Below are 26,523 nucleotides of genomic sequence, written 5' to 3' on the forward strand. Positions count from 1 at the left end.
GGTGGTGCACAGGCTTCTCATTGAAGTGGCTTCTCTTGTTACGGCGCATGGACTCTAGGGCACATGGAGGGCGTAGTAGTCATGGCTCCCAGGCGGTACAGCACAGGCTTAATAGATGTGGTCCATGGACTTAGTTGCTCCATGGCATGTGGGATCTTCCTGGACACATGGGAAAGAACCCATGTCTCCTGCATTGGCAGGTGGATTCTTAACCACTAGACCACCAGGGAAGCTGAAGATAAGGGTTGTTTTAGGGGAATATTGGCTCTAGTGTCTCTAGTGATGTGAATTGCTCTTCTCTTTCTGCTACAAAGCAAGGTAGAAAAGGGAGAGGGGGACACCTTCTCACAGGGAAATTAATGTTCTCCATTTAGGCAGAGAAGGACTGGGCACAGAATCATCTTGCATCCATTGATTATGAATTGTCTTCCACTGAAAATAATCTTTATTCCAAAGTGGCATATTTGGGGAGGGCGTATTGGATTGCCTTCAATGGCTTTCAAAAACTGTATTCGGTTTTGATGTGTAAAGATCAACACAAATTGAAGGAAGCTTTTATTCATTCTTCATTCATTCAATAAATTTTTTATTGAGGGCTACTGGTATACCAGGCATTTGTCCAGGTTATAAAAATAGAGGGATAAGGCAAACAGTTTTGCTCTCGAAAGCTTTCAGGCAAGTGGCAGACAAATACAGAAGAAAATTCAGTGAAATACAATGCCATAGTTGCTATACTATAAGTTCATGATACAAAAGGAATGCAATAGTATTAATTATTTTTTCTGAGCAACCCATATAACACAGTTGTGAACAACTGTGATGGTAACAATTGTGTTCCATGGATCCTAACAAGTTGTGAGTGCAATCTGAAATCAGAGTCACTCTGTGACTCAGTAATGACTCCTGTCACATAGCAAAGTCAACGAGAATTCATTGGAAGGATTATTCAATAAACAGTTCATTTTGAGATGTTATTTGGGCTTAAAATACATGTCTTTGGAATTTTACCAGTTGTTTATTTTCTTCGAAAGGAAAGTAAGCTAACAAAATGACAGTGACTATACTCATACCCAGTACTATATCATTGTGAAAAAGGATAAAAATTTGGGATTGGGGGGATTCAATAGAATTTCCAGCGGCACCGTGTTAAAGAATCCACCTGCCAATACAGGAGAACTGGGTTCGAGGTCTAGGTTTCAAAGATCCCCTGGAGGAGGAAATGGCAACCCACTCCAGTTTTTTTGCCTGGAAAATTCCATGGACGGAGGAGCCTGGCAGAACAGTCTTTGGTAATGCAAAGAGTCAGACACGATTAAGCACACACACCTCAACTGTCTGTTGCACTAACAGATATGTATTCTGAACACCTATGTCTGACTAAACTTCTAACCTAGTCTGAGAAGCCTTTGGATCAAATGTTTTGGACTGAATCTAGTGACATGTGCTCCTTGTGTGAAAATGCATTCTCCAGATTTGTTTAGTTATTTCTATGCCTCTAGTGAATATTTTTCTCAGAAGTTATCCAATAGCTTGCCTGCAAATTCTCACAAGACCGCAGGCTTTTTGTAATAGACTTTTCCCAACTCGCTAAACAGATCTAAAATCTGCTCTTGTTTTCCTAACTGCTTGATATCTTTCTACATCCCTATTATAATCCGATCACAATTCTCTCACAAATAAACCTGACTTTTCTTAAGCTGTCAATCACAGACAGGCTTTCTTTGAATTAAATTGGTTGCCCTGAGCAACACCAAAGGGCTACAGATTTCGAGGAAGTCAGCCTTGCTCTTTGAAGTAAACAGGGGTAATTTTCCATTCTTTATCAGAATACTTTGTGCCATTAGAAAAATCAAATCTCTGTGTGAAGATAATATAAATGTGTTGATCTTCCATCACAGTCTGACTCAACTGCTACTAATGCCAGAAGATTCTTTTGTATGAAAATTCCTTCTGTGTCTTTGAACAGACTCAAATGTGTGTGGGCAATTGGGGTGGCTGTGCAGGTGGCCCTGTTAGGCGGTGACAGGCATAAATGGCCGTGTCTTCTGAAAGCCAAGCTACTTACTCCTGTGGGCAGAGAACAGAGCAGTTATTTGAAATCACTTTCCAAAACCTAATTTCTGACTGCATCTTTTCCTCTCTGTTCAAGACTAGGTTCATTTTAGCTCAGACCATTTACAAAGGGATTTCCAGAATGAATTTGTCTGGTATCATTTTTTCCCCCTGGGTCTTTCTGTCAGGCTGCTCTGGGATTTTTTTTTAACATTTTGTCCACTTTTCCACCTGCCCACAATTTTTCAGACCAGGAAACAGCTTCCTGTGTTATCATAGCGTCCAGTTTCCAGTTAGCAGAGTTCAGAAAGAGGGTCCAAGGCTTCTAATGGCAAATCCCACTTGACATAGAACTAAGTGTTCCTTCTAGAGAGTTTTGTTGAATCAGTTGTGTGCAGAAGCTTATCTCCAAGAACAGAGTCTTGGTTGGGATTCTTGAAACCTAAATATGGCTATATTATGTGGTTTCCACTTAGAAACACTAGTGACGTCTCTGATTTTTTCCTCTAATGGCAATGAAGATACATTGATCCTTCTTCCCTTCCTTCTCTCAAAGTCCTCCCCCATCCTCCTCCCTCCCCTCCCCATCTTTCAGACCTTTCAGCTTCTGCTCAGCTATTTCAGTTGCTACTAAAGATGTGGTTTCCTATCTCACCCACCCACCCTGTTTACCCTTCATAGAGCCAGGAAGGAATTGTTACCAAGTCTAAGCTTATTCTGCTCACTGCATGACAGGCCAATAAGTCAGGAGACAAGGTGTTGAGGCAAGGAATAACAATTTTATTCAGAAAGCCAGCAGACAGAGAAGATGGCAGATTAATGTTTCAAAATAACCATCTTGTTGGGGTCTGGATAGATTCTTTATAGAATTCTAGATTCTTTTATAGAATAGAGATGGAGAGGAGGTGAAGAAGTTCATAAGTCTTGCAAATATCTACCAAAATGGTCAGCTTCAGGAAGCTGATATGTTAATTTCTTTCTTGCAGCCTTTCACAAGTGGAGAGGGTCAGGATATCTCCCTGACCAAAGGCATTTTGGTTTAGCATTCAGGCAGAGTGGCAGGGTTCCCTGAGGCAGGCCATTATGTGTGGACAGTATCCTCTTAGTGAACAAAAGCAATAAGAAGCAAAGTTCAAATGGAAAAAAAAAAAAAAAAATGGATCTAACATGTAGTCAGATTTTGCTCTTCCCTGTAACAAAACGGTCAGATCACATTGCCTCTCAGCCTCAAACATGGCTCCCCCTACCTAAAACTGGGGTCCACAGATCTGGAAGGGTTTGGTTACACCTTCTCTGGGGCCTATTCATTTCTTGATAAACATTTTAAAAATTGTCTTCATTTTGATGAAAAAGTATAAAGTTAAAATAAGAACTGACTCATCTGAGTGCTTATAATCTAATGTTGACAGGTGACATGAGCGTCCACATCAGTTTCTGTGTTTACTTATCCCCTGTAGAGCCATTTTAAAAATGGTGATTTTTCTTAAACTTGTGCTTAGAGTTCCAAGGGGCCTTGTTGCTATTGTTTTGTCCAAGTCGTGTCCAGCTTTCTGGAAACCCATGGACTGTAGCCCACCAGGCTCCTCTGTCCTAGAGATTTTCCAGGCAAGAATACTGGAGTGGGTTACCATTTCCTTCTCTAGGGGATCTTCCTGACCCAGGGATCCAACCCTCATCTCCTACATTGGCAGGCGGATTCTTTATCACTGAGACATCTAGGAAGCCCCTAAGGGACCTTAGATTGAGTGAAATAGTGGAGCCAATGTTTTATCCATTATGCCATTTAGGCAAAAAATGGTGATTTTCAAAATGGAGCCACATTTTACAGATTATTCGAGGACTGAACATAATCTTGCCCAGGGGTAGATGATGCTTTTAGAACCATCTCTACTGTCCAGAGCTTCGATGGGTGTTAGTTAGATGTGCACTGTGAAATACCCAGTGGGGCTATTTGCTTTATCCTATGTGTTGGGTTTTCATTTTCTGAAGGTTCCCAAAAGCTGCGAGTTTCTCAAGAGTTTGCTGTCCATACTGCAGGATTGCAGAGCTTTATGAAACGTTTCCCCACACTCCCCAGTCCTTCCTCCCACTCTTGTTATCTGTTCTCAGTCTGGTGACTAAGTTTTTTGAATTAGAAGGTACACTCTTCAGCAGAACAGTCACCCTCCTCCATTTTCTGGCTCCTCGTGGCTGCGCTTCAGCTCTGGATCACTGTGTTTCTTCCCTCATTTCCTTCTGGTTTTAAGATAGTCTGATGTTGTCATTGTTCCTTCCCCAGGAGTACTAGCAACTTGAGCTTGAACTACAGGGTGGAGACAGAACGCAAATAGAAATAAAGTGCACAATAAATGTATTGCATTTGAATCACCCCCAAACCACCCACCACCCCAGTGTGTGGAAAAATTGTCTTCCACGAAACTGGTCCCTGATGTCAAAAAAGTTGGGGACTGCTACACTAAAGGATAGGTTGCTAATTACTTCACAAATAAATAAAAAGAAAAAAAAAAATAAAGGATAGATTGATTCTTTAACTGGGATATCCTTCTCAGGGTTTATGTGTCATATACTTTCTCTCTGTTTTGCCTGCCTCCCAGTTCTTCCCCTGTATCTGTCTCTGTTTCTTTCTTGCCCTCATGCACATGCTCCAGAGAAGTGTCAGATAAATCATGGAGATTACTTCTAACTCCTAATTTCTATCCTACAAAACACCTGGGAAAAAATAAAAGCAATTATGAAAATTTCAAACTCTCAACTACTCTCCCATGGACCTTCATACACAGTGTCTGCTGGCACTTTTAAGAAACCCACCTCTGCCATTCAGGCAAAAGAGGACATTCCCTGGCACCTCTCTGCAGAGAGCGCCGTTTCATTCTGAAAACTCACTCAGTTTGTATTTTTCACCCCAGGATTTCAGCCATGGGAGGAAGACAAAGCACATTCACTCTGGTTTGAGTGAAAAATGTTGGTGGGAACAGTTTACTTCACCTGGGCCAGGTGCCCACCCTGAAGTTAATCAACTGGGACCAGGGAAAGGGGCATTTTTGTCTCAGTGCAGTAGCTCCCATGTGGACCCAGGGCAGGACAGGCAGGGATGGGAAGGAGCCAGAGGCTACCAGGCAGGTCATCTCAGGCGTCTATTTCATCTGTGTCCCTGTATGTGAAAATCTCAACCATCTCAGGTGTCAACATTACTATGCTTAATTTACAAATAAGGAAAGATTCTTGGAGAAGTTAAGCCACACAGATGATGAATGATGGGTCCAATCAATTTCTGAGTCAAAGTTTATCCCATTCCCACTGTGACATGGCACATACAATATTTAATTGTAGATGAAAATTGAGTTGCTTTAGTAAAATAAACACATTCTTTTTCAAGATTTATTTCTTTTTGGCTTTCTAGGTTTTCATTGCTGAATGCAGGCTTCCTCTAGTTGCAGCAAGTGCGGGCTATTCTAGTCGTGGGGCATGGGCCTCTCATTGCGGTGGTTTCTCTTGTTACAAAGCACAGGCTCTAGAGCAGGGAGGCTTCAGCAGCTGTGGCTCCTGGGCTGTAGAATACCAGCTCAGAAGTTGTGGCATACGGTCTTAGTTGCCCTGAACATGTGGAATCTTCCCAGACCAGGGATTGAACCTGTGTTCCCTGCATTGACAAGTGGATTCTTAACCACTGCACCACCAGGGAAGTCTAAATAAAGACATTCTTAACCAACTGTTATCCAGTACTCTTCACCGAACTTCACTAAAAGTCACCACTGACTTACTTGTTGGTTCCTTTTATTCTATGCCGTGCTGTGCTGTGCTTAGTCATTCAGTTGTGTCTGACTCTTTGCGACTCCGTGGTCTGCAGCCCACCAGGCTCCTCTGTCCGTGGGGATTCTCTAGCCAAGTATCCTGGAGTTGCAATGACATAAATCAAAGCAAGATCCTCTATGACCCACCTCCTGGAGTAATGGGAGAAAAAACAAAAGTAAACAAGTGGGACCTGATTAAACTTAAAGCTTTTGCACAGCAAAGGAAACTATAAGCAAGGTGAAAAGACAACCCTCAGAATGGGAGAAAATAATCCAAATGAAATAACTGACAAAGGATTAACTTTCAAAATTTACAAGCAGCTCATACAACTCAATGCCAGAAAAACAAACAACCCAATCAAAAATTGGGAAAAAGGCCTATATAGACATTTCTCCAAAGAAAACATACAGATGGCTAACAAACACATGAAAAGATGCTCAACATCGCTCATTATTAGAGAAATGCAAATTAAAACTACAATGAGATATCACCTCACACCTCACACATTCTGATGATGGTCAGAATGGTCATCATCAAAAAGTCTACAAACAATAAGTGCTGGAGAGGGTGTGGAGAAAAGGAACACTCTTGCACTTTTGGTGGGAATGTAGATTGATATAGACACTACGGAAGATGGTACGGAGATTCCTCAAAAAACTAGAAATAAAAGCACCATATGACCCAGCAATCCCACTCTTAGGCATATACCCTGGGGAAACCAAAACTGAAAAAGGCACATGTATCCCATTGTTCATTGCGGCACTATTTAAGGTAGCTAAAACATGGAAGCAACCTAGATGTCCATCGACAGATGAGTGGATAAAGAAGTTGTGGTACATGTACACAATGGAATACTACTCAGCCATAAAAGGAACACATTTGAGTCAGTTCTAGTGAGGTGGATGAACCTAAAGCCTATTTAGAGTGAAGTAAGTCAGAAAGAGAAAGATAAATATCGTATACTAATGCATATTTACAAAATCTAGAAAAATGTTACTGAAGAATTTATTTGCAGGGCAGCAGTGGAGAAACAGACATAGAGAATAGACTTATGGACATGGGGAGAGGGGAGGAGAGGGTGAGATGTGTAGAGAGATTAATGTGGAAACTTATATTACCATATGTAAAATAGATAGTCAATGGGAATTTGCTGTATGGCTCAGGAAATGCAAACAGGGGCTCTGTATCAACCTAGTGGGGTAGGATAGGGAGGGAGATGGGAGGGAGTTTCAAAAGGGAGGGGATATATGTATACCTATGGCTGATTCACGTTGAGGTTTGACAGAAAACAACAAAACTCTGTAAAGCAATTATCCTTCAATTAAAAAAATTAATTAATTAAAAAGAAAAGAATCCTGGAGTTGCCATGCCCTCCTCCAGAGGATCTTCCCAACCCAGGATTGAAGCCAGGCTCTTGCATTGCAGGTGGATTCTCTACCAACTGAACTACCAGGGAAGCCTTCCTTTTATACTAAATCCACATAATATGTTGTTAGAGCTACAAGGACCTCTCCACCCAACCCTGTGGAAGTCCCAGGTGCCTTCAGTCCCCACATCAGCATCCTCACATCCTGCCTCTGAGCTCTCAGTTCTTGCACCACCTGAATTCCCACAACCTTCTCCTTCTCTCACGTTCCATCCCATCACAATACCAGATAATGTGTCACTCCATCTGCCTTCTTTATACAATCTGAAATCCACACTTTGTGTTCTCTGGCTGCACCTGGCCCCAGTCCCTCAGGTGTTCCTGCTACAGCTGCCACTGTCTCCCTGAGACACCTGCTCCCTTCATCTCCCCACCCCCGCTGCCTTCACCTCCTCTGGTCCTCTCTAACCTCCCTATTACACAAGAACACATGCTTCTTCGTGTCAAATACTCTTTCCAGTTTCCTCCAGCCCTTACGGTCTTCCCATCATCCTCAGCTTCAAACCCACTGGATTGTTTGCATTCTCCACTCACTCCTGCCCTTTGGAAACAATCACAAAAAGTACAGATTGGCAAAACCAGGCACTAACTCCTGAGTTCTCATTGTCCCTTTCTCCACAGTGGTTATTTCAAGACTTTGCTGTTTTTCTAGATTTTTCTACCCCACAGCATTTTCTTCTGTAAGGCATGTGGCCTTACCTTCTTCTGAGGGAAAATCAAAGCTTGTTTTAATGACCATTATCTTACCTTCCCAAGCATCCCAGGGGGTGCTAGTGGGAGAAAAACATGCCTGCCAATGCAGGACACATAAGAGATGTGACTTGGACCCCTGGGTTGGAAAGATCCCCTGAAGGAAGGTATGGCAACCCACTCCAGTATTCTGGTCTGGAGGATCCCCATGGACAGAGGGAGGAGTCTGGCAGGCTGCAGTACGTGGGGTTGCAGACATGACTGAAGCAACCTAGCACGCGAAACTTACCTTCCAACCTGAAAACCTGTGATCTTCATGTATTTTCATTAAACCTTTATCATAGAGGAATGCCCCTTTCTCCCTGGCCTTGGGGACAAATTCCCTCCTTTTCAGACAGCACAGTCTACATATTTTCTTCTTTCTTGCCTGAATCTCCCACATCTTCCTGTTTTCTAGTTTCTTTTTATCAGACTTTTAAAAATCCTCAGTTCTACTCATCAAAACCAAACAAAACACATACTTTCCTTCTTTAGACCAGTTCTGGTCTCTCACTCATAGAATATGATATTCTCAAAGAGAAATGATATATTTCCCCACCACAGTTCCTGCTCTTAATAGAAATATTTATTCATAAACATGTGATAAAATGAAATAATGAATATACTAGTTCATATGCCTCTATTGATGAATAAGGAAACTGAGTCTAGATTATTATCCAGGTTTATCTAGTGACAAACCAGGTTTCATGTCCCGATTACCTTATTTAGTCAGTTGATAGAAGCATAGGTATTCAAATTAAATACATAACATGATTTGTACTTAGTTTGGGTGCTTTTGAGATACACATTCTTGGAGTAGCTAAAGAATAACATCTTGCATGGATACAGTGAACTGTCAGGATTTAATAGAGTTAAAGCAATTCCTCCCAAGTTCTTATAGAAAGACTATCATCAATATATCAGCCAGAAACTCCTGAAGTCCATGTCAGAGCAGGATGCTCACGCCTCTGCTCAAAACCCTCCAACATTTCCCATCTCACTCAGAATAAACACCCATACCCTGATTGTCACATCCAGGGCTCTTCAAGGTCAGACCTTCCTTCTCCAACCCGATCTCTGCACTGTCCATCCATCTGAGGACACCAGGCTTGGTTCCTCCAGGAATGATAAACAGTTGGGCAGATCAACTTCTGAACCTAAGTTTACCCTATTTCCACAATGGCCAACACAAAGCAGGGTTTAGTTGGAGATGAACATTGAGTTGCTTTAATAAAACCTGACTTGCCTAGAAAGCTCATCCCCCAGGCAACCATGTGGCATACTCCTTCACTCTTCTTTCCTCCAGAGTAACCTTCTTGATGAAATTTAGGAAGCTCTAGATCGGTCACTGAAACTTAAAGAATGATTTCTCTGCTTATAGAAAGCTATTGGGAGGCCATCTTCTGGGGTGTTAAGAGAGAATATGGTGACCACCAGGGATAGGAAGATATCAAGGAAGACAGGCTTTACCCTGAAAGGGCTCCACCTCCCTTTTCTGTCTCCTCATGCCTTGTCTCTCTCCTTCTAGAAGCTGCTTGTGAGAAAGGATGTACCGATCCCATTGCACCTCAGGGGTCAGAGCCTCAGGGGTCAGCCCCTCCCAGACAGTTATGTCGAGAGTCCCTCCCATTATCACCTCCTTGTCCTCTCTGAGGGTGTTAGCTCTACAGACGTTACATGTAAAAAGTCTGCTGTGTTTATTCTCCCCACATATTGTTTGCAGCTTAAAAGACGAGCTATTGATCTAAGCAAACAAGGAGTCAGTAGAGGGTCCAGGGAAGCTATTTTTGCTTCAGGAAAACCTCTTGGGTAGCCTGGCCTCCCTTGGGACAAAATAACAGCAGGAAGTAGATGCTTACCTTTTTTGAGAAAATTTATCTCCTAAGGTCTAGCTGTGTCACGACATTGTGCTCGTTTTGCTGAATAGCAGAGCAGATCAGCCGGATGTACACACACACCCCCTCTCTTCTGGACTTCCCTCGCTGTTAGGTCACCACAGAGCAGTGAGTACAGTGCCCTGGGCTATAGAGAGAGCTCTCGCTAGCTATCTGTTCCATGCATAGCAGTGTCCACGTGTCATTCCCAATCTCCCAATCCATCCCATCCCCACTCATCCCCCTTGGTGTCCGCATGTCCATTCTCTGTCTCTGTCTCTACTTTGCGATAGATTCATCTGCACCATTTTTCTAGATTCTACATATAGGTGTTAATATATGACATTCGTTTTTCTCTTCTGATGTACTTCGCTCTGTAGGACCCTCTCTAGGTCTATCCACATCTCTGCAAATGGCACGTTTTGTTCCTTTTATGACTGAGTAACATTCCATTGTGTGTTTGTACCACATCTTCTTTATCCATTTATCTGTCTATGGGTATTTAGGGTGCTTCCATGCCCTGGCTATTGTACATAGTGCTGCAGCCATACCTTATTTTTGCGAGTTGGTCAAATCCTAACATGTGAGAAATTGTTAAAAAAAAAAAAAAAAAGTGCCATGAAAGGCAAGCTGTTGATAGGTTAAGATTTTAATAGCTATATGTCTCAAATAGTATTATTCAGTTTCACACTGTATATTTTTAAAATTTTGTTGACATATAGTTGACTTACATTGTGTTAATTTCTCCTATAGAAGAAAGTGATTGACTTACACATTCTTTTTCATATTTTCTATTATGGTTTATCATAGTATGTTGAATATAGTTCCCTGTGTTATACAGTAGAACCTTGTTGTTTATCCTTTTTAGAACAATTGTTATTCACCTATTTTTTTCAAGTGTCCATTTTCATCAAGCCAGTACCACGAGTGGGGGCCCTAGTCCCACCTTATTTTGGTGGGATAAGCTTTGTTTATTAGTTTCAGAGAGTAGCATTTGCTGATCATGGCCTGAAGGATACGTTCTGTTTTTAAAGGAAATGTTTCACCAAGGAGCAGGACAACTTATCACAGGCACTTAATTTAATGTGGAAACCCAGCTGTTACTTTCTCTGGAACTTTTAGTAACTATAAAGGAAGGTAGAGTGCCAGCCTTGGAACCTGAGCTCTGATTTGTCAGCCAAAACTGTTCTCAGAAAAAAGACCTCCAATTGGCTAGAAAGAGAGCTCAACTCACAGTGGACAACCCAGAACATAGAGCCAGGATTCACAGAGCACTTCAAACAAACACAGCCCAACCTCATCCTTGAGCTGTCGTTTGTTGGCCAATGGCCGAGGAAGATATTTGGAACTCCTGGGAAGCGTGCCCAAGGCAAGAGTTCAAAGCTCCCTTTTTGAGCAGACTGCAAGAACCAGGAGATAAAGAGCCATCATTACAGAAAAAATTGGGGGTGCTTTGTTTAGTGGCCTGATCCCCAAATGTTTGGGGAGATGCTGGTCTCCATGTCTCTTGCCTTTAATCAACAGCTGTACCCAGCCTGTATTTTGGGAGTGGGCTTAGAAAAATATAATATAGCTTTAGAAATTATGGAGTCACCAAAACAAAGGTTTTATGTAAAAAGGAGCAGTTGTATATAAACTTTCATAATGGAATTTTCCCCTAAATGATAGGATTGTAACTTGGCGTGTACACAGATTTCAGACTGGATGACTGGTTGGAAAATGTATGAAGTTGGGAGAAGAGCAAAGAAAAAGGTATTCATTTGAATTTAACTTGATACTTTAAGAGATTCCCCCTAACTTGTCCTTAAACCTCCTTTAAAAGTACATAAAATACAATCATGACCTACTATAACTCAGTGTTTGGTTTTTGATTTTTATGAGCAACATTAAGAGTAATATGTGAGGGAATCAGAGCAATTCTTTTTGTATCAACGAGGAATCAGAAATGCGGGAAGACAGTTGAGAGCTTTGTCCTTCAATAGGTATTATGGAAGCTGTTTGAGGGAAATGACTTTGTCTCAGTAAATAGTTTTCCCAGAGTTTAGCACAGTACCTGCAAGCTGTAAGTGCTCAGTATGTGTTTGTTGAATGAATGAATGAGTGAATAAAAAAATTTTTTATTGATATATTTTTTCAAGTGTCAGTTTTCATCAAGCCCATGGGGGTTTGCCCTAGGGATTCACAGAGAGGATTCACATTTTAGAAGGCACAATCTTTTGGGGTCTGTAAGAGGAAATCCTTAGGCTATTTTCAGACAGTGTTGGAAAGACTGTATATTTGGAAAGTTCAGTATGTCATGGAGAAATTGTCTGGTAATTCTGTGAGCAGTTACAACTGGTTGTGGGTTGAGGAGAGACAGAGGATGGAGAACAAAAAATAGTTTGAGTCAAAGCCCATTAAGGCCACAAACAGGAAGTTGGATGGCCTTGGAGGGTCGCATGGCATCTTCTGCAAGTTGGGGCAATACTGAGAGCTTCTAAGTAAAGACAAGATGAACTAGGTGACTATAATTTCATGGACTGCCCCCTGGCAAATATGCAGAAGAATGCACATTACAGGTCAGGTCACCATCTCTCTGAGTTCAAGACCCGGCTCTGAGTTTGCCCAGAATCCCTGCAAGATGACCTTGCCCTCTCCCCTGCCCTGTTTCCATCATGCCGTCTCATCTACTCTTTTCTTACTGTGACTATTTGAACAGGCAACACCAACTGTTGGAGTTGTTCCAAGAAGACCTCCATCCAGGCAGCCTGGCGTGGGCCTCCATTCAACTGATGCTCAGGCTAGGTGTTCCCTAAATATCCCATCTCCCATTTTGGGTGAATCTCCTCATGGAGCCAATGAGGAACAAGTTAAGGTCAGCTCAGTTCATGTATCACCATTGTTTACCACCTTGTGACCATCTCGCCCCTACCACCAGCCAGGCTTAGTGAGTTGGTGGTTCTTAGATTCACTTTATACTTTTTAGACCTGAGCTCCGTACTTGCAAGGAGGACATGGACCTGAAAAGTCGTACATGGCCAAGGCCAACTTATGGCAGGGGGAATGTGAGGATGGGGGACAGGGAGGGTACAAAGTAACTCTGAAGAGCCTCTGACTGTATGTTTTGAGTTTTGAGAAGTGTTATAAAGAGAAATTGATGAACATGTTTTGTCCTGATATCCATAAGATGACAATCAATGGTCCCCAAATCATTTTCATTTATTGCTGCATTTGACCAACTTTAGAGACACCTTTTAAATGTCCATTTCTGTTTCTTCCCATTGATGTATAATGCATTTTTCACTTTTCAAAAACATCTTTAAAAATATTCATTTATTTACTTGGCTGCATCTGGTCTTAGTTACAGTACATGGAATCTTTGTTGTGTCATGCAGGGTCTTTTGTTGTGGTGCCTGGAATCTCTAGTTGTGGCACAGGGACTCTGGAGTGCATGGATTTCAGAAATTGTGCATGCAGACTTAGTTGCTCCATGGCAGGTGGGATCTTGGTTTCTCAATGAGGGATCAAACCTGAGTCCCCTTCATCGCAAGGTGGATTCTTAACCACTGGACCACCAGGCAAGTTCCTCAAAAACATTTTGTCCTTGGAGAATATTCAAACTTCCTTCGATGACTCCATCAGCATGTACTGATCACTTTCTCTGAGCTCAGCACAGAGCCGGATACCATACAGAACAGACCACACCACATGCCAACTCGTGAGACTCAGTCCCTTCAGAGAGATCATCATCTAACTAGGGAAAAGAACCCAAGGTACTTGAAGAAATTCAGAGAAGAGGAGTGTCTGGGTGGGTGGGTGGGGGATGGGCCAGTCTAGGAAGGCTTCATGTGGAGCTGAAGCCTGGGCATGGAAGGATGAGAAGGCGCTGGAGTGAGGATGAAGCTGGTGCCTTGGGAGAGCAGCCCAGCAATCTGAGTCTGGCGGTGTGTGTTGGTGGGACAGGAAGGGTTGACCTGGGTTGAGTCTCATAGTCCAGGGAGAAGTTACTTTAGCAATTCAGGCATCTGGTGAGCAGGGCCTGGGCTAGGATGACAATGGGAGTAGGGATTAAGGTCAGGTCATTGAAATGTGTGAAAGGAAACTAAATAGAAGACCGTTTTCATTGACTGAATATAAGAATCATGAATGATGACACCGCCCTATATTGTTATGATCTACAGACCCTGTAACATAAGGTCTTTAGACCCTGTAATGCAATGTTTTCTGAATTTCTGAGTACTTTTCAGATTCTGTCTTTTTGGAGCAATCTACCAGAAGCAAGATATAATAGAAAATAGAATGTAAATATATGGTTTAGAGTCATAGGAACCTGTTTTCCAGAACCTGGGACCTTTATAGAGTGATTTTGGGCAAAACTGTTAACTTTCTTGAGTTAACTTTCTATTGTCTGCAAATTTAAGATAAGAATGCTCCCTGAGATAATTGGGAGGATCAAATGTAAGTAGGATTCCTAGACTTTCAGACCTCTTACCTTTTCTTCCTTCAGGAAGGTCATGAAACCCTGCAGAATCCCTGGCATGTTTAGTCCCATGTCATAGACCAGGTCGACAATTGCCAAGTAGGAGCTATTTTCAGGAGGCATTTGGCTTTCAAATTACAATGCCTTGGGACTTCCCTGGCAGTCCAATGGTTGGCCCTTGGCTCTTCCACTGCAGGGGGCACAAGTTCCATCTCTGGTCAGGGAACTAAGATCTCACATGATGTAGCATGCAGCCAAGAAAAAATTACATTGCCTTCATCCCAGGACTTATACCATCTGTAAAATTACATTTCCCCAGTCCCCCTTTACACACTTTATTTTCTGTCTGCATTTCTCACCCCTAGATATTATAGTTTGCCACACACACACACACACACACAAACCTAAAAAAAGAAGAGAAAGAAGGTGTACACCTCTGTATCCTGACTCTCAGTGCCTCTTCTTACAGACCTTCATTTGGCCTTCTTATCAAGGATGTCTTGTATTTGATGCAGTTAACTTGTGACTAAATTCATCTTTTCCTAAGTGGGATTTATTTCTTTTCTTCTTTACAAAAATAGAAAGCCTAGCTTCTGCAATAACAAGGTTGAGTATTTCGCATGTCATGTTCTGGAAAGACATCCAATAGCAGTTTGATTGAAAAAATAAGACACACTGCATTTGAGTTATTTCTTACTCTTCTGATTGTCTTTATTTCAAATGACCAGCCAGGTTTCCTGTCTAAACCTTACCCACCTGCAGGCTAGGTGAGGAAGGCGGACTCTTGAAAGGGTGCTTGAGTTGGAAAAGAGGTTGTTTCCACATCCACAGAGAGTAAGTTCTCCTCGGTGTGAACAGTGCATCCTTAGACTTAGAAAGAGCTGTGAACTAGATCAGGTCTTGATGTGGGAAGCCAAGGGCCTAGGTTATAAGGAAGGATGGTTTCTAAGTTCAAATTGAACTTCTTTGATTTTGTTTACCTAAGTTATGAAATAACAGGGTCTTACCAATGACTTACTGCGTGCTCAGTCTTGGAAATTTCAAAAATATCCTCAAAGAGCTTTCCTGTTGGAGTGAGCAGAGGGAAAATGCTCTTATTGTCAAAGCTGACAGACTTCTGGACAAACTGCCTCGGAGGGATAGAATAATACTTTCGTAGAAAAATGGTCTTTATATGGGGAAGCACCTAACAGACCTTTAGATGCTATGAGTGAGTTTCAGAGCCAGTCTGGATGAAGGAGAAGAGGGATGAGATTCCCAGTAGAAAAAGGAAGGACAATGTCTGGATGGAGAGAAGAGTTGACGTTGGTGAGTAGAGTCTTTCTCTGAGGAAAAAGATAGCCATTGAACAAGTCTGTTTGCTACAGATGATGTGGGATTCAAAGTCAGGTGACATGCAATATTCAATTCCGGGTTATCCCTTGCTTTTCTAAGATGTGTTATAATCTGTTACTGTCATTACTGTATCATTTTTTCCCTGTCTCCTGCATTGGCAGGTGTGGGTTCTTTAGCATTGAGCCACCAGTGAAGCCCACTGTCACAATTTTTAATAATCCTAGACTTCAATAAAATATAGTAGAGATAACAACTTCCTTTGGAGAATGACGAAGGAAGAGATATGCTTCAAAATGAAAGGATAACTACAAAATAAAAGATTTTGTGGTGGGGAAAAAGATGACTGTTTCCAGAGTATCATCTCTGTCATCAGCAGCTTCCATTGTCTTAGAGCAATTTGACAACCCTGCCAGGTAGACGGCGGCAGCGATGCAAATGATTCTTGTTCACAAAAGTGCAAATTGTGAGGAGAAACAATTGATTATTGCCGTGTGGTACTGACCACTTTTGCTTTGATCTGTAAAAAAATAGTTTTAGCATATATGCATGTACTTTTAAAAATGCTCATTTAAAGCAGTGATAACAGCCTATGGGTTCCCTCAACAATTAATAAGTTAAGTAAAATCTTTGGCAGACGTTCATTTTATGGTTGTATGACCATCACAGTTTAAGTTTTAAAAATTACCCATTCACAAAGGAGAAGGAAGAGGAGAAGCCACATAGGAGGGAAGATGGGTGCCACTTCCCCACTTTGAGAAACTCTGTGTAGACTGTGAGCTAAGAAAGGTAAGTAGTGAGAACAGATCAGGAATTAGACATTATAAGGAGAGGACCAAGAAGACCATCACCCTTTACTCGGGTTCCCCACAGAATTCTTGGGGGTATGTGCTCAAGCTTTCACAAGAAATTGTCTTAGGTATTTTACTTGAGGGCTTCCCTAGTGGATCAGTGGTAAAGAATCTGCCTACCAAGGCAGGAGATGCGGGTTCCATCCCTGGGTCTGGAAGATCCCCTGGAGAAAGAAATGGCAACCCACTCCAGTATTCTTGCCTGGGAAATTGCTTGGACAGAGGATCCTGGTGAGCTACAGTCCAGGGGGTTGCAAAAGAGTCAGCCGTGACTTAGTGACTAAACAACAACAATTTTACTTGAATGTTAAAAGAAAGAGTAATCCCGAAAAGGGAGGATCTGGGTACTAACGGGTAACAGGTAAACAGATAGCTATAACACAGTGTGATAATAGTCAGATTGGAGATCTTTAGAAGTTTGATGAAGTCATAGGAAGGACCCCCTAAATCTGCTGATTAAATCAGCCAAGTTTTAATTTAAATTTGCATTAGCATTTGAAAGTTAAATCAAGTTCTCAGGACTTACAGACTTACAGAAAGACCCTATAGTTCCTGGGGGGAAGAATGTGAGGAAGGGATAGTTAGGTAGTCTGGGATGGACATGTACACACGACTATATTTAAAATGGATAACCAACAAGGACCTACTGTACAGCACAGGGAATTCTGCTCAATGTTACATGGCAGCCCGGGTGGGAGGGAGCTTGGGGGAGAATGGATACATGTATATGTGTGGCTGAGTCCCTTTGCTGTCCACCTGGAACTATCACAACACAGTTAATCAGGTATGCCCCACTACAAGATAAAAAATCAAGTTCTCAGGATTAGCATTATAAATATTTATATCTATCTGCATCCATAATTATTTATCTGATATATTCATCCAGCTACCCATCCAACATTCTATCTGATATATTCATATATCTATCAATCATCTATTTACCTGTCATCTGCCAACCTACCTACCTACCTGCCTGCCTATCTACCTATCTACCTGCCTTCCTATCCAGCCATCTATCCACCTATCATCTGTCTATCTACCTATCATCTGTCTATTACCTATCTGTCTATCATCTATCTATTAGAACTCTTCTCCTCAGAATAAATCCTTCCATAGATTGATGGACAAGACCATTAATTGCTTTGCAGGCATAGTCCAACAGTGTTAGAGTAACGGAGAATCCTTTACTTGCCCAATATAAAAATACTCTTTTTGAAATAAAATAACAATACCATTTCTATGAAAAGGTAGGAAAGATGCCTCCATCTCCATGTTGACTGAAGTGACACTTGTGGAAATGGTGACAAAGATGATTTGATTCTTCAAGGGGTCTCAGTGAGGGTGATGGTTGAACAGCAGGGGTCAGTGTATGGCACGGGAAAATCTTTCCTCAGGCTCTGAGAAAAGATTCTCTCCTTTCCTTTGTGCAACCTTCATTCAGTCCTCACTGAGAATTACCACCCCAAATTGGCTTCACCCTACAGGCTAATTTATGGAACGCCTTACCAGAGAGATATCACCCGTAGTTACCAAAATCAGACACGCATTTCTGGTCAGGTGAAAATAACAAGAAATGTCAGGTCAAACAGATCTGTCTTTTCATCCCAGCTCAGTGTTTCACTGACCATTCAAAATATGGTCAATTCTTAAGTTCCCTAGTGATTTCTTATTCATGAGCTAAGTATGAGATACATAGAGATGGCATGAGTTAGTATGCTAAACTTGGAGGCTGGTAAATAAGTAGGTAGGTAGGTAGGTAGGTAGATAGAAGGATAGATGAGAGAGAGCAAAAGAAAGATAATTCACAGAACTTGGCAGATAGTGGATGCTCAGTGTGACTTCCACTGCCCCCTCTAATGGCCAGCTCAAGATCACAAACTAGATCTCAGAGCCTACAAATGAATTTTAGAAAAAGGAAATATGGGATTTTCACACAGTAACTTTTTTTTAGGGGCATAACAAAAAAAGAAAGGATATGGGGCTTGGGCTCTCCTGTCTTTCTGTAATTAGGTTTGTACCTTTCCAGGGAAAGATGCGTGGTCCCCAGTGGCCATGGACTTGGTTTCCTCTTTTCTAACCTCCTTTGGCACAATTCCATAAAATCATCCTGACTGATCAACAGTCTGTGCCCATTGGTTTCTGACCACCTCTCTGGCGTGGGAGTTCTAAATTTTGAGCATCTGTGTAGAAGAATCAGAAGGAAGAATGGTCGGTGCTGTCTTTTGTACTCACTCTTCAAAGCCCGTAGATTCTGGATGTTTGTGGCAGGTACACTCAGCCCCGAGCCTCTGTCACTCCCACAAGTAGTCACGGATTTGACTCCTGCCCACAAAACGGCCTTTCGCTGAGAATACATGCCTCCCCCTTCATCAGCACTGATGACTCAGGGTGAGTTTTCTGTTCCGATTATTTTCCTGGGATGTTGACTTACATAGCATAATGCCACTGCCCCACTCACAGGCCTTTTCTCTTCCTGGGACTCTCTGTAAACATTGCTATTTCAGGGAGTGGCATCAAAGCCAAGACCAGGAAAAGAATTTCCAGAATGTCCGTGAGAAGGTCACGTTTTAAAAGCATTCTCAAGCACAACCAAGAGCACTCTATTTCAGTATCATTCATCCATCACGTCAACACTTCTTGCAAGACCACTAAGCCCCCATTACTTCAGAGGGGTCAGAAGAGGCTTAGCTGATGGTGCTGTGGGGGCACTTGTTTGTGTGATATTTTAAACATCTTGAAATAGCAGTATGATTTGACTTTGTTTTCTCTTCCTTCATCTGTTAGAAAAATGAGTGATCTGTGATCATGGGAAGATACTGAATGGGATTGTTTGAAAAGAAGAAAGAAGAAAAAGGAAAGGAAAGTGAGATTTCTGTGGGAATAGGTCTTTCACAAACAAGGTGAGGCCAAACCCTAGACTGGACCCTTCCTTCCATTGAAAGAAAGGCCACAAAAGTTGTCCTGACCTTGTTTAAAGAGGTGACCATCCCTTGCTTGTGCTGGTGAATATTTTCAGTCCCTGAGATTCGAATAGTTGCTATAGGCAACGTATTTCTCAAACTGTTCAACTCTGGAGGGAGGTAGAGATTGCTCTTCTTTGCAAAATAGGAGTCTTGTCTTCATATTTGTCTTACAGGAATCTTAAAAGCTTCCCCCCCCCCCCTCCAAAATATTTTTTCTTCAGAGAAGGAAGCTTGGGAAATACCAAGAGGTGTTGTTTTTTTTTTTTTTTTAACATATTAGTAGAAAACTCTTGTCCCAGTAAAACATATTTGTACATGTAGATTTTCTCGGGCTTCAAGATCTTATTCTCTTGCTTCTGACTATTTCCTTTAAGTGACTTTTCAGGCTTATGGTAGTCTGTGAAAATCAAGGACAGCAAAAAGGCTGCTTTTTCACTTCCACTAACAGATTGAAATAGGGATGGTAATTGTGTCCACTAGAAAATACCCACCCTGAGCTCATGGGAGTCACCTGCATTTCTTGCATGTTTATCAACTTTATGTAGAATTTCTTGAGAACCGCCGACACCTTTCTCTGTTATAAATCTAAGTGGATTCTCAGGGTGCAAAACAAATATGAGCACATTCAGTTGCATAGTATATTATTTTGTAAGCAGGATTTGTACTTCAAAGTACCCAAGATCCTCTAGAGAAGAGGGTGACCATGATCTTATATTTCACTGATGCATCGGAAGTGTTAGAATTAACCCTTGTCTTTCAGAGACAACTCAGCTTTTTACCTTCATCCTTGAGTACTTACATATAGTTAATAGGAATATTTCCTTTGCCAGATATGGATCCTCTATTGTATTTTTCTTTGTGCTAATTGTTAAAACTTACAGGTATTAGTGTGATAAATCATTATAGTAATTACAACAATACCCTAGACCACACTAAACATCCACTCAGTCGTGTATGACTCTTGCAACCCCATAGACTATAGCCTGTCAGGCTCCTCTGTCCATGGGATTCTCCAGGCAAGAATACTGAAATGGGTTGCCAGTTCCTTCTCTAGGTGATCTTCCTGACCCAGGAATCAAACCTGGGTCTCCTGCATTGCAGGGAGATTCTTTACTGACTGAGCTATGAAGCATCACAATTACAGTAATAGTCATCATTTATTGAGAACAGGGCAATGGAAAGCATCTTACATATTATCTCATTTAACCCTCATGATTACCTGTGAAGCAGCTATTATCCCCGCTTTATGGATGAGGAAACAAAGACTTAGACAAAGTAACTTGCCTAGGACACATTTTAAGAAAGTGGCAGGGACTTCTCTGGCAGTCCAAAAGTTAAGACTCTGTGCTTCTAATGCAGGGGCGTGGGTTCCATCCCTGTAGGGGAACTGAGATCCTACACACCACTCGGCATGGAAAAAAAAAAGTGACAGAAATGGAGAATATTTATACAAATTATTAGGCGTTGGTTTTTTTTTTTTTTTTAATTTTACATAAAAAGAACAGAGTAAAATGTCTGTAAGTTTTCTGCCTATGGGAATCTGTTTCTGATCAGCTATAGAACCACAAATCGAGTCAAAAACATTGACAAGCATTTGTGTATGAGTTATTACTTTGCCCTATTGATGCATTAAGATCTTGTTGACCTGGTGATGATCTGATTAGTTCATTCATTTACAACTGTTTCTTGCCTGAGTCTTTTGATTTTATTTGTCCTTAAGCCCCTGCTCAATTCCACTTCCTCCACAAGGTTTCCTCTGTATATATTTATCTGCTTTTCTTTACATCCACTTGTTATTTCTTTATTCCTAGGATGTGATATGTGGTAACACATTACATCTGTGACTCATACATATTATTGCTTATGCCAAAGCTAAATTTATTTATCAATTAAAACTACTAAATAGGAGACAGTAGAGTTGAGGATATGGTAACTAACTACAGGAGATAGTGAAGGACAGGGAAGCCTGGCATGCTGCAGTCCACGGGGTCACCAAGAGTCAGACACGACTTAAGTGATCAAACAACAAGAACAACAGCAAAGAATTGAAAATACGGTATGTGACTTCTTCAGTTAAGGAGAGGTTGGGAATGCCATATCCAGTGGCACACTTATTATGTTTTATAGTGTTGTCTAATTGTTACTATGTGTAAGTTTTATTTTGCAGACATCATTATCATCATTAACACCTACTGAATATTTAGCACATGTCCATTTGTATACTAAACACATAGATACATGATCTCAATTGTTTCTCATAACAACTGTGAGGTAGGTACTATTAGACACCCACTTTCTGCAAGAAGAAACTGAAGGTTAGGTTAAGCAACCTACTCAAGTGTATACAGTTAGACAGTAGACTCAGGATCAAAATCCAGGTCTGTCTAATACCAGACTCATCAATACTTACACCTCCTCCTTCACATACAGATTATTCCTCAAGATTAGAAATTGTTGGCAGGTAATATGATGTTCAAAATTATTGCTGGGGTATCTTGACCTTTCAATAAAGAAAGCTAGAACTTCTCAGAAAGCAGGATGAATTTTGTAAAACGAAAAGGATTTTTCTCTTTTAGAACATAAAAAATTATCGAGAACTGGGAGAACATTACAGTCTTTCCAGTAAGAAGCTGAGTATGTGGAAATTCTCTTTGTATATTCAGTTATTCTTTAGACACTGCTGATTGGATGAAAAACAACCTTCCAACTCTCTCTGTCTCTCTCACTCACACACACACACACACACACACACACACACACACACACAGTCTTTTGTTTAGCGGTCAAGGCAAAATTCTGTTTCAGACAAGCTGATCTGGGAGCCTGTCTCTGGGTGTGTGCTGTGCTGTGTTTAGCTGCTCAGTCGTGTCCGACTCTTTGTGACCCCTATAGTCTTTGGGGAACATAGACAATCTGGGGAACATTAGCTGCTTTCGTGAACTGCCAACTTTTCTATTTCATTGCTTGAACTATCAATCCTCTGTACACTAAACAAGTAAGTAGATAAGAACATCAATCTATTAAAATCTGTGTGGGTTAAAAAACCAAAATGGAATAAAGCTCCCAAAGCCAGATTGACTTCATTTTAAATGCTGTTAGTTTTCAGTAGAGGAAAATCTCCTTGATCTTTTATTGATGAATTCTGGAGACTGATTTGGATTTTTGGTACATGGCATTCTTAATTATTAAAGTAGATTCATTATGGTGATTATGGGAAGAAAATGCCATCTTATTTGCCCCAAGTCATTGCCTTTCTCAATTTCAATATGAAACAAGAATTCTGAATTTCTCTTAGATAGGCAGTGAAGAACCTAATTACTCCACTTTGGGCCTTAGTATATGTACTAGTCAATGTTCACGAAAGAAATAGAACCAGTAAAATGGGATGTTTAGAGCTGACACTCAAACTACTCATGTTCTTAGGCTTAGAAGTGCTACCCTCCGCACAGGTGAAAATCCTTGTATAAGTTATTGTTGTCCCTGTGGATCTGCAGCACCATATGAATTCATCCAACTGTGGATGGTGTAATGCTATAGTACATAGGTATTGGGAAAATGTGCATATTAAGCAGACCCACACAGTTCAAGTCTGCATTGCTCAAAGGTCAAATATATATAGGTGTGTGACACACACACACACACAGAGAAGCAAGAGAGGTGGATAGATCTGGAGACCCCAGAGAAGCAGTGGCATGATTCTAGTTCAAAGGCTGACAGACTTAAGACTCAGAAAGAGCTAATATTTCCATTTGAGTCTGAAGGTAAGAAACAAAAACAAAAACAAAAAACCCAATGTCCCTGCCTAAAGGCAGGAGTTCCCTCTTCTTCGTGGGATGGTCCACCCTTTTCTTCTAGTCGAGCCCTAGATAAGGCCCACCCACATTAGAGAGGGCAATCTGCTTTGCTCAGTCTACTGATTCAATCTCATCCAAAAACAACATTACAGACACACCCAGAATGATGTTTGTTAAAATAGCTGGGTACCCTGTGGCCTAGTCAAGTTGACATACAAAATTAACCATCACAGTATAATCTCCAAGTTGCAGTGAGGCAAATATAGACTCCATTATCTGCTAATTCTTTGCCCCCATTTGCAGAATTTCTCTAAGGCTGAATAAGTTCTAAAGTCCTTTTATGCCCTTCCCAGTACTAAGAAATCAATAAACATTGCAGAAATTAATTTTTATTAATTTTATTACTTTTGTCATCCCTGTCTAGTTCCTGGGACAATAATGGACTCCATCAGCTAAACTTCTATTTTTTATACACTCATTCTAGGTGTTAAGAAATAAGACAGAGTACCTTGAAGACAGGAACAAATGAGACTAGCAGAGTGCATAACACATTGTAGGTAAGAAATAAATGTTTATTGTATTGATGGTACTAAGGAATGCTCTAAAAGGTATGTTGCCTTCAACATGTCAGATTTTTAAACATTTCCATAATTATTAAAATGAGGTGGTTAAAAATTTTTTTAAGTGTAACCAGTAGAAGTTATTAGAAATTAATAATACTGTCATATATATATTTGCTTTCAGAATGACCTTTGGTACTTTGTCCCAAAAAGGATGATCAAAATACTTCCACATGTTCTAGAAAATGAATAGTCATATAGTGTTTTGAGAATGGACTCCAGCAATGATTTGCATTTTCTTCCCCGTTGCCAAAAATAATGTTAATACCTTCTGGGGTTCATGGCAGGAAGAATAAATGCCCTCTATCTTTCCCCTTGTCAGAAACACACTAAATCATTCAGGAGTGTTTGAAGTAACTTCTTCTATTTTTGGTCCTGTTTTTATGACCATGGAATCTCTCTTTGGAACCTGGGGAATGCTTTCAGTTAAAGATGCATATTCCAATATTGTAATTTGTGACATTCATTTGTATATGCCTCCCATGACCCTAAAGGGCCCAACTCACTTTGGGAAAGCAATGTCTTCCCCTTGAGTTGACATTCAGCCAGAAACAGGGGGTCCCCTCTCTTGAACATCCTACTGGATATACAAAAGCACACTGGTACCATGAATTTTAAGGAAAAAGATTGAACACTATGGATTCTGCAATAGACAAATGACAATAACCTGGTGTCTCATATACCAGCAAACTCTTGCTAGCCTTGTGTCCTTTATAAAAGTCCTCCAAGAAATGTTCTATAATCTGTCATACTGCCCTCTGCTGGCCTGGCCTATACTTGCTGATAGAAAAAAATGAAAAATTCCTGAAGATGTTATGAAGGGAAATTTTAGATTCCTTCTCTGGATTTGACCACTGATTACAGCTCTCCCAGTGGAATCCACAAGTAATTGCACAAAACACCATTCATTCAACACTGTTGGAGCATTTACACTGCTAGGCAATGCAATCACTAAGAAGGTAACAATGAACAAATCACTGCTCCAAAGAAGTTTCCCGTCTAGCAGGAAGGATGGGCTAGTAAACTAGTAATTACAGAAGAGATGAAAATGTGCACTTTTTTTTTTTCTTTGGCTGTGCTGGGTCTTCACTGCGGTGCACAGGCTTCTCTACTTGTGATGCTCAGGCTTAGCTGTCCTGCAGGATGTGGGATCTTAGATCCCCAACCAGGGATGGAACCTCTATTGGAAGGTGGATTCTTTACCACTAGACCACCAAGAAGTGAAAAGTGAAAGTGTTAGTTGCTCAATTGTGTCCAACTCTTTGCGACCCCATGGACTATAGCCCTCCAGACTCCTCGGTCCATGGAATTCTCCAGGCAAGAACACTGGACTGGGTAGCCATTCCTTTCTCCAGGGCATATTCCTGACTCAGGGATTGAACCCAGGTCTCCTGCATTTCAGGCAGATTCTTTACTGTCTGAGCCACCATGGAAGCCAGAAAGTCCCTGAAAATGCCCACATTTGAGCAACAACAGTGTTGGCGGTCTTGCTGATTATGACTATGGATCCTATTCTTTTTCTTGCTATAAATAAAAGACCCTATCCTGGTATTGATGCACTTAGTCCAAGTATTTGTCATTGTAGAAGTGTGACACTCCACATTTCCTTTGAGCGTGGGCCTGTCCCATTGTTTGTCTAGAAGACAACTGCTTAAAGATGCCTATTCCTCAATTTGGACACATAGATAAAATGTGGTGAATGGTTAGCTAGTGTTTTAACATGTGATTATTGAGACATTCTCAATCATTAAGATGTGTCTAGAACAGCGATCCAGTTTCTAATACACTTGATATTCTGTGCCTTCCAACCAAGATTCCTTGCCTGAACAAACCATGTTGGCAATATAATTTGATGGGTTAAAACATAAAGAATAACACATTAATCATTTGCATCAAAAGTATGGCCAAAATTTAACCCATATGCCCCAGGTAAATCTAGGACTGCATGTGGACAAAGGTCAGAGTAAAGATTGAGACCAACAAAGTAAGCTAAAGCCTGAGACAGTAGATGAGACTGGAACTCTTATTTTGAACTGTACATGGCAGACTTGCAGCTGCAGCATCAGAATCCCAGGAGGGGCTGTTGTTTCCTCCTGATTATTTTGGTTTTCTTATGTTAGAGCAATTGCCATTCAGGGGATCTTGGCCCAAAGGCCTTGGTTTACTGAATCAAGGAATTTCATAGTTTTCCAACTGACTGTGTTTGTTCTGTCATAACAGGATTCAATTTGGTTTTTTTTTTTTTAAAAACTTCATTTAGGAAACCATAATATATTTATAAAATCATTTAAAGCAAGACTAAAGGGATACGATTGCTTAGGTATCTTTTCTCATTAATAACATGTATTAATAATTGCTTAGTTCAACCTGGTTTTTCTCTTATACTGAGTGGAATTTACGTTTCTGACTCACTGATTTTTTTAATTTTCTTTGTGTTTTTGTGCTTTGTTTGCTTTTAACATGTACATAACTCCAAGTTATATATAGCTATTTAAAAAAAAAAAAATTCACTTTGAAATTTTCCCCTTCATTCTGGATTTTTTCTTGTTCTCCCCTATTTAAAAAAATTTATGTATGTATTTATTATTGAAGTATAATAGATTTACAATATTATATTACATTCAGGTGTGC

Source organism: Dama dama, chromosome 23 (genome assembly GCF_033118175.1).
Source record: "Dama dama isolate Ldn47 chromosome 23, ASM3311817v1, whole genome shotgun sequence".
In the NCBI taxonomy this organism is placed as follows: Eukaryota; Metazoa; Chordata; class Mammalia; order Artiodactyla; family Cervidae; genus Dama; species Dama dama.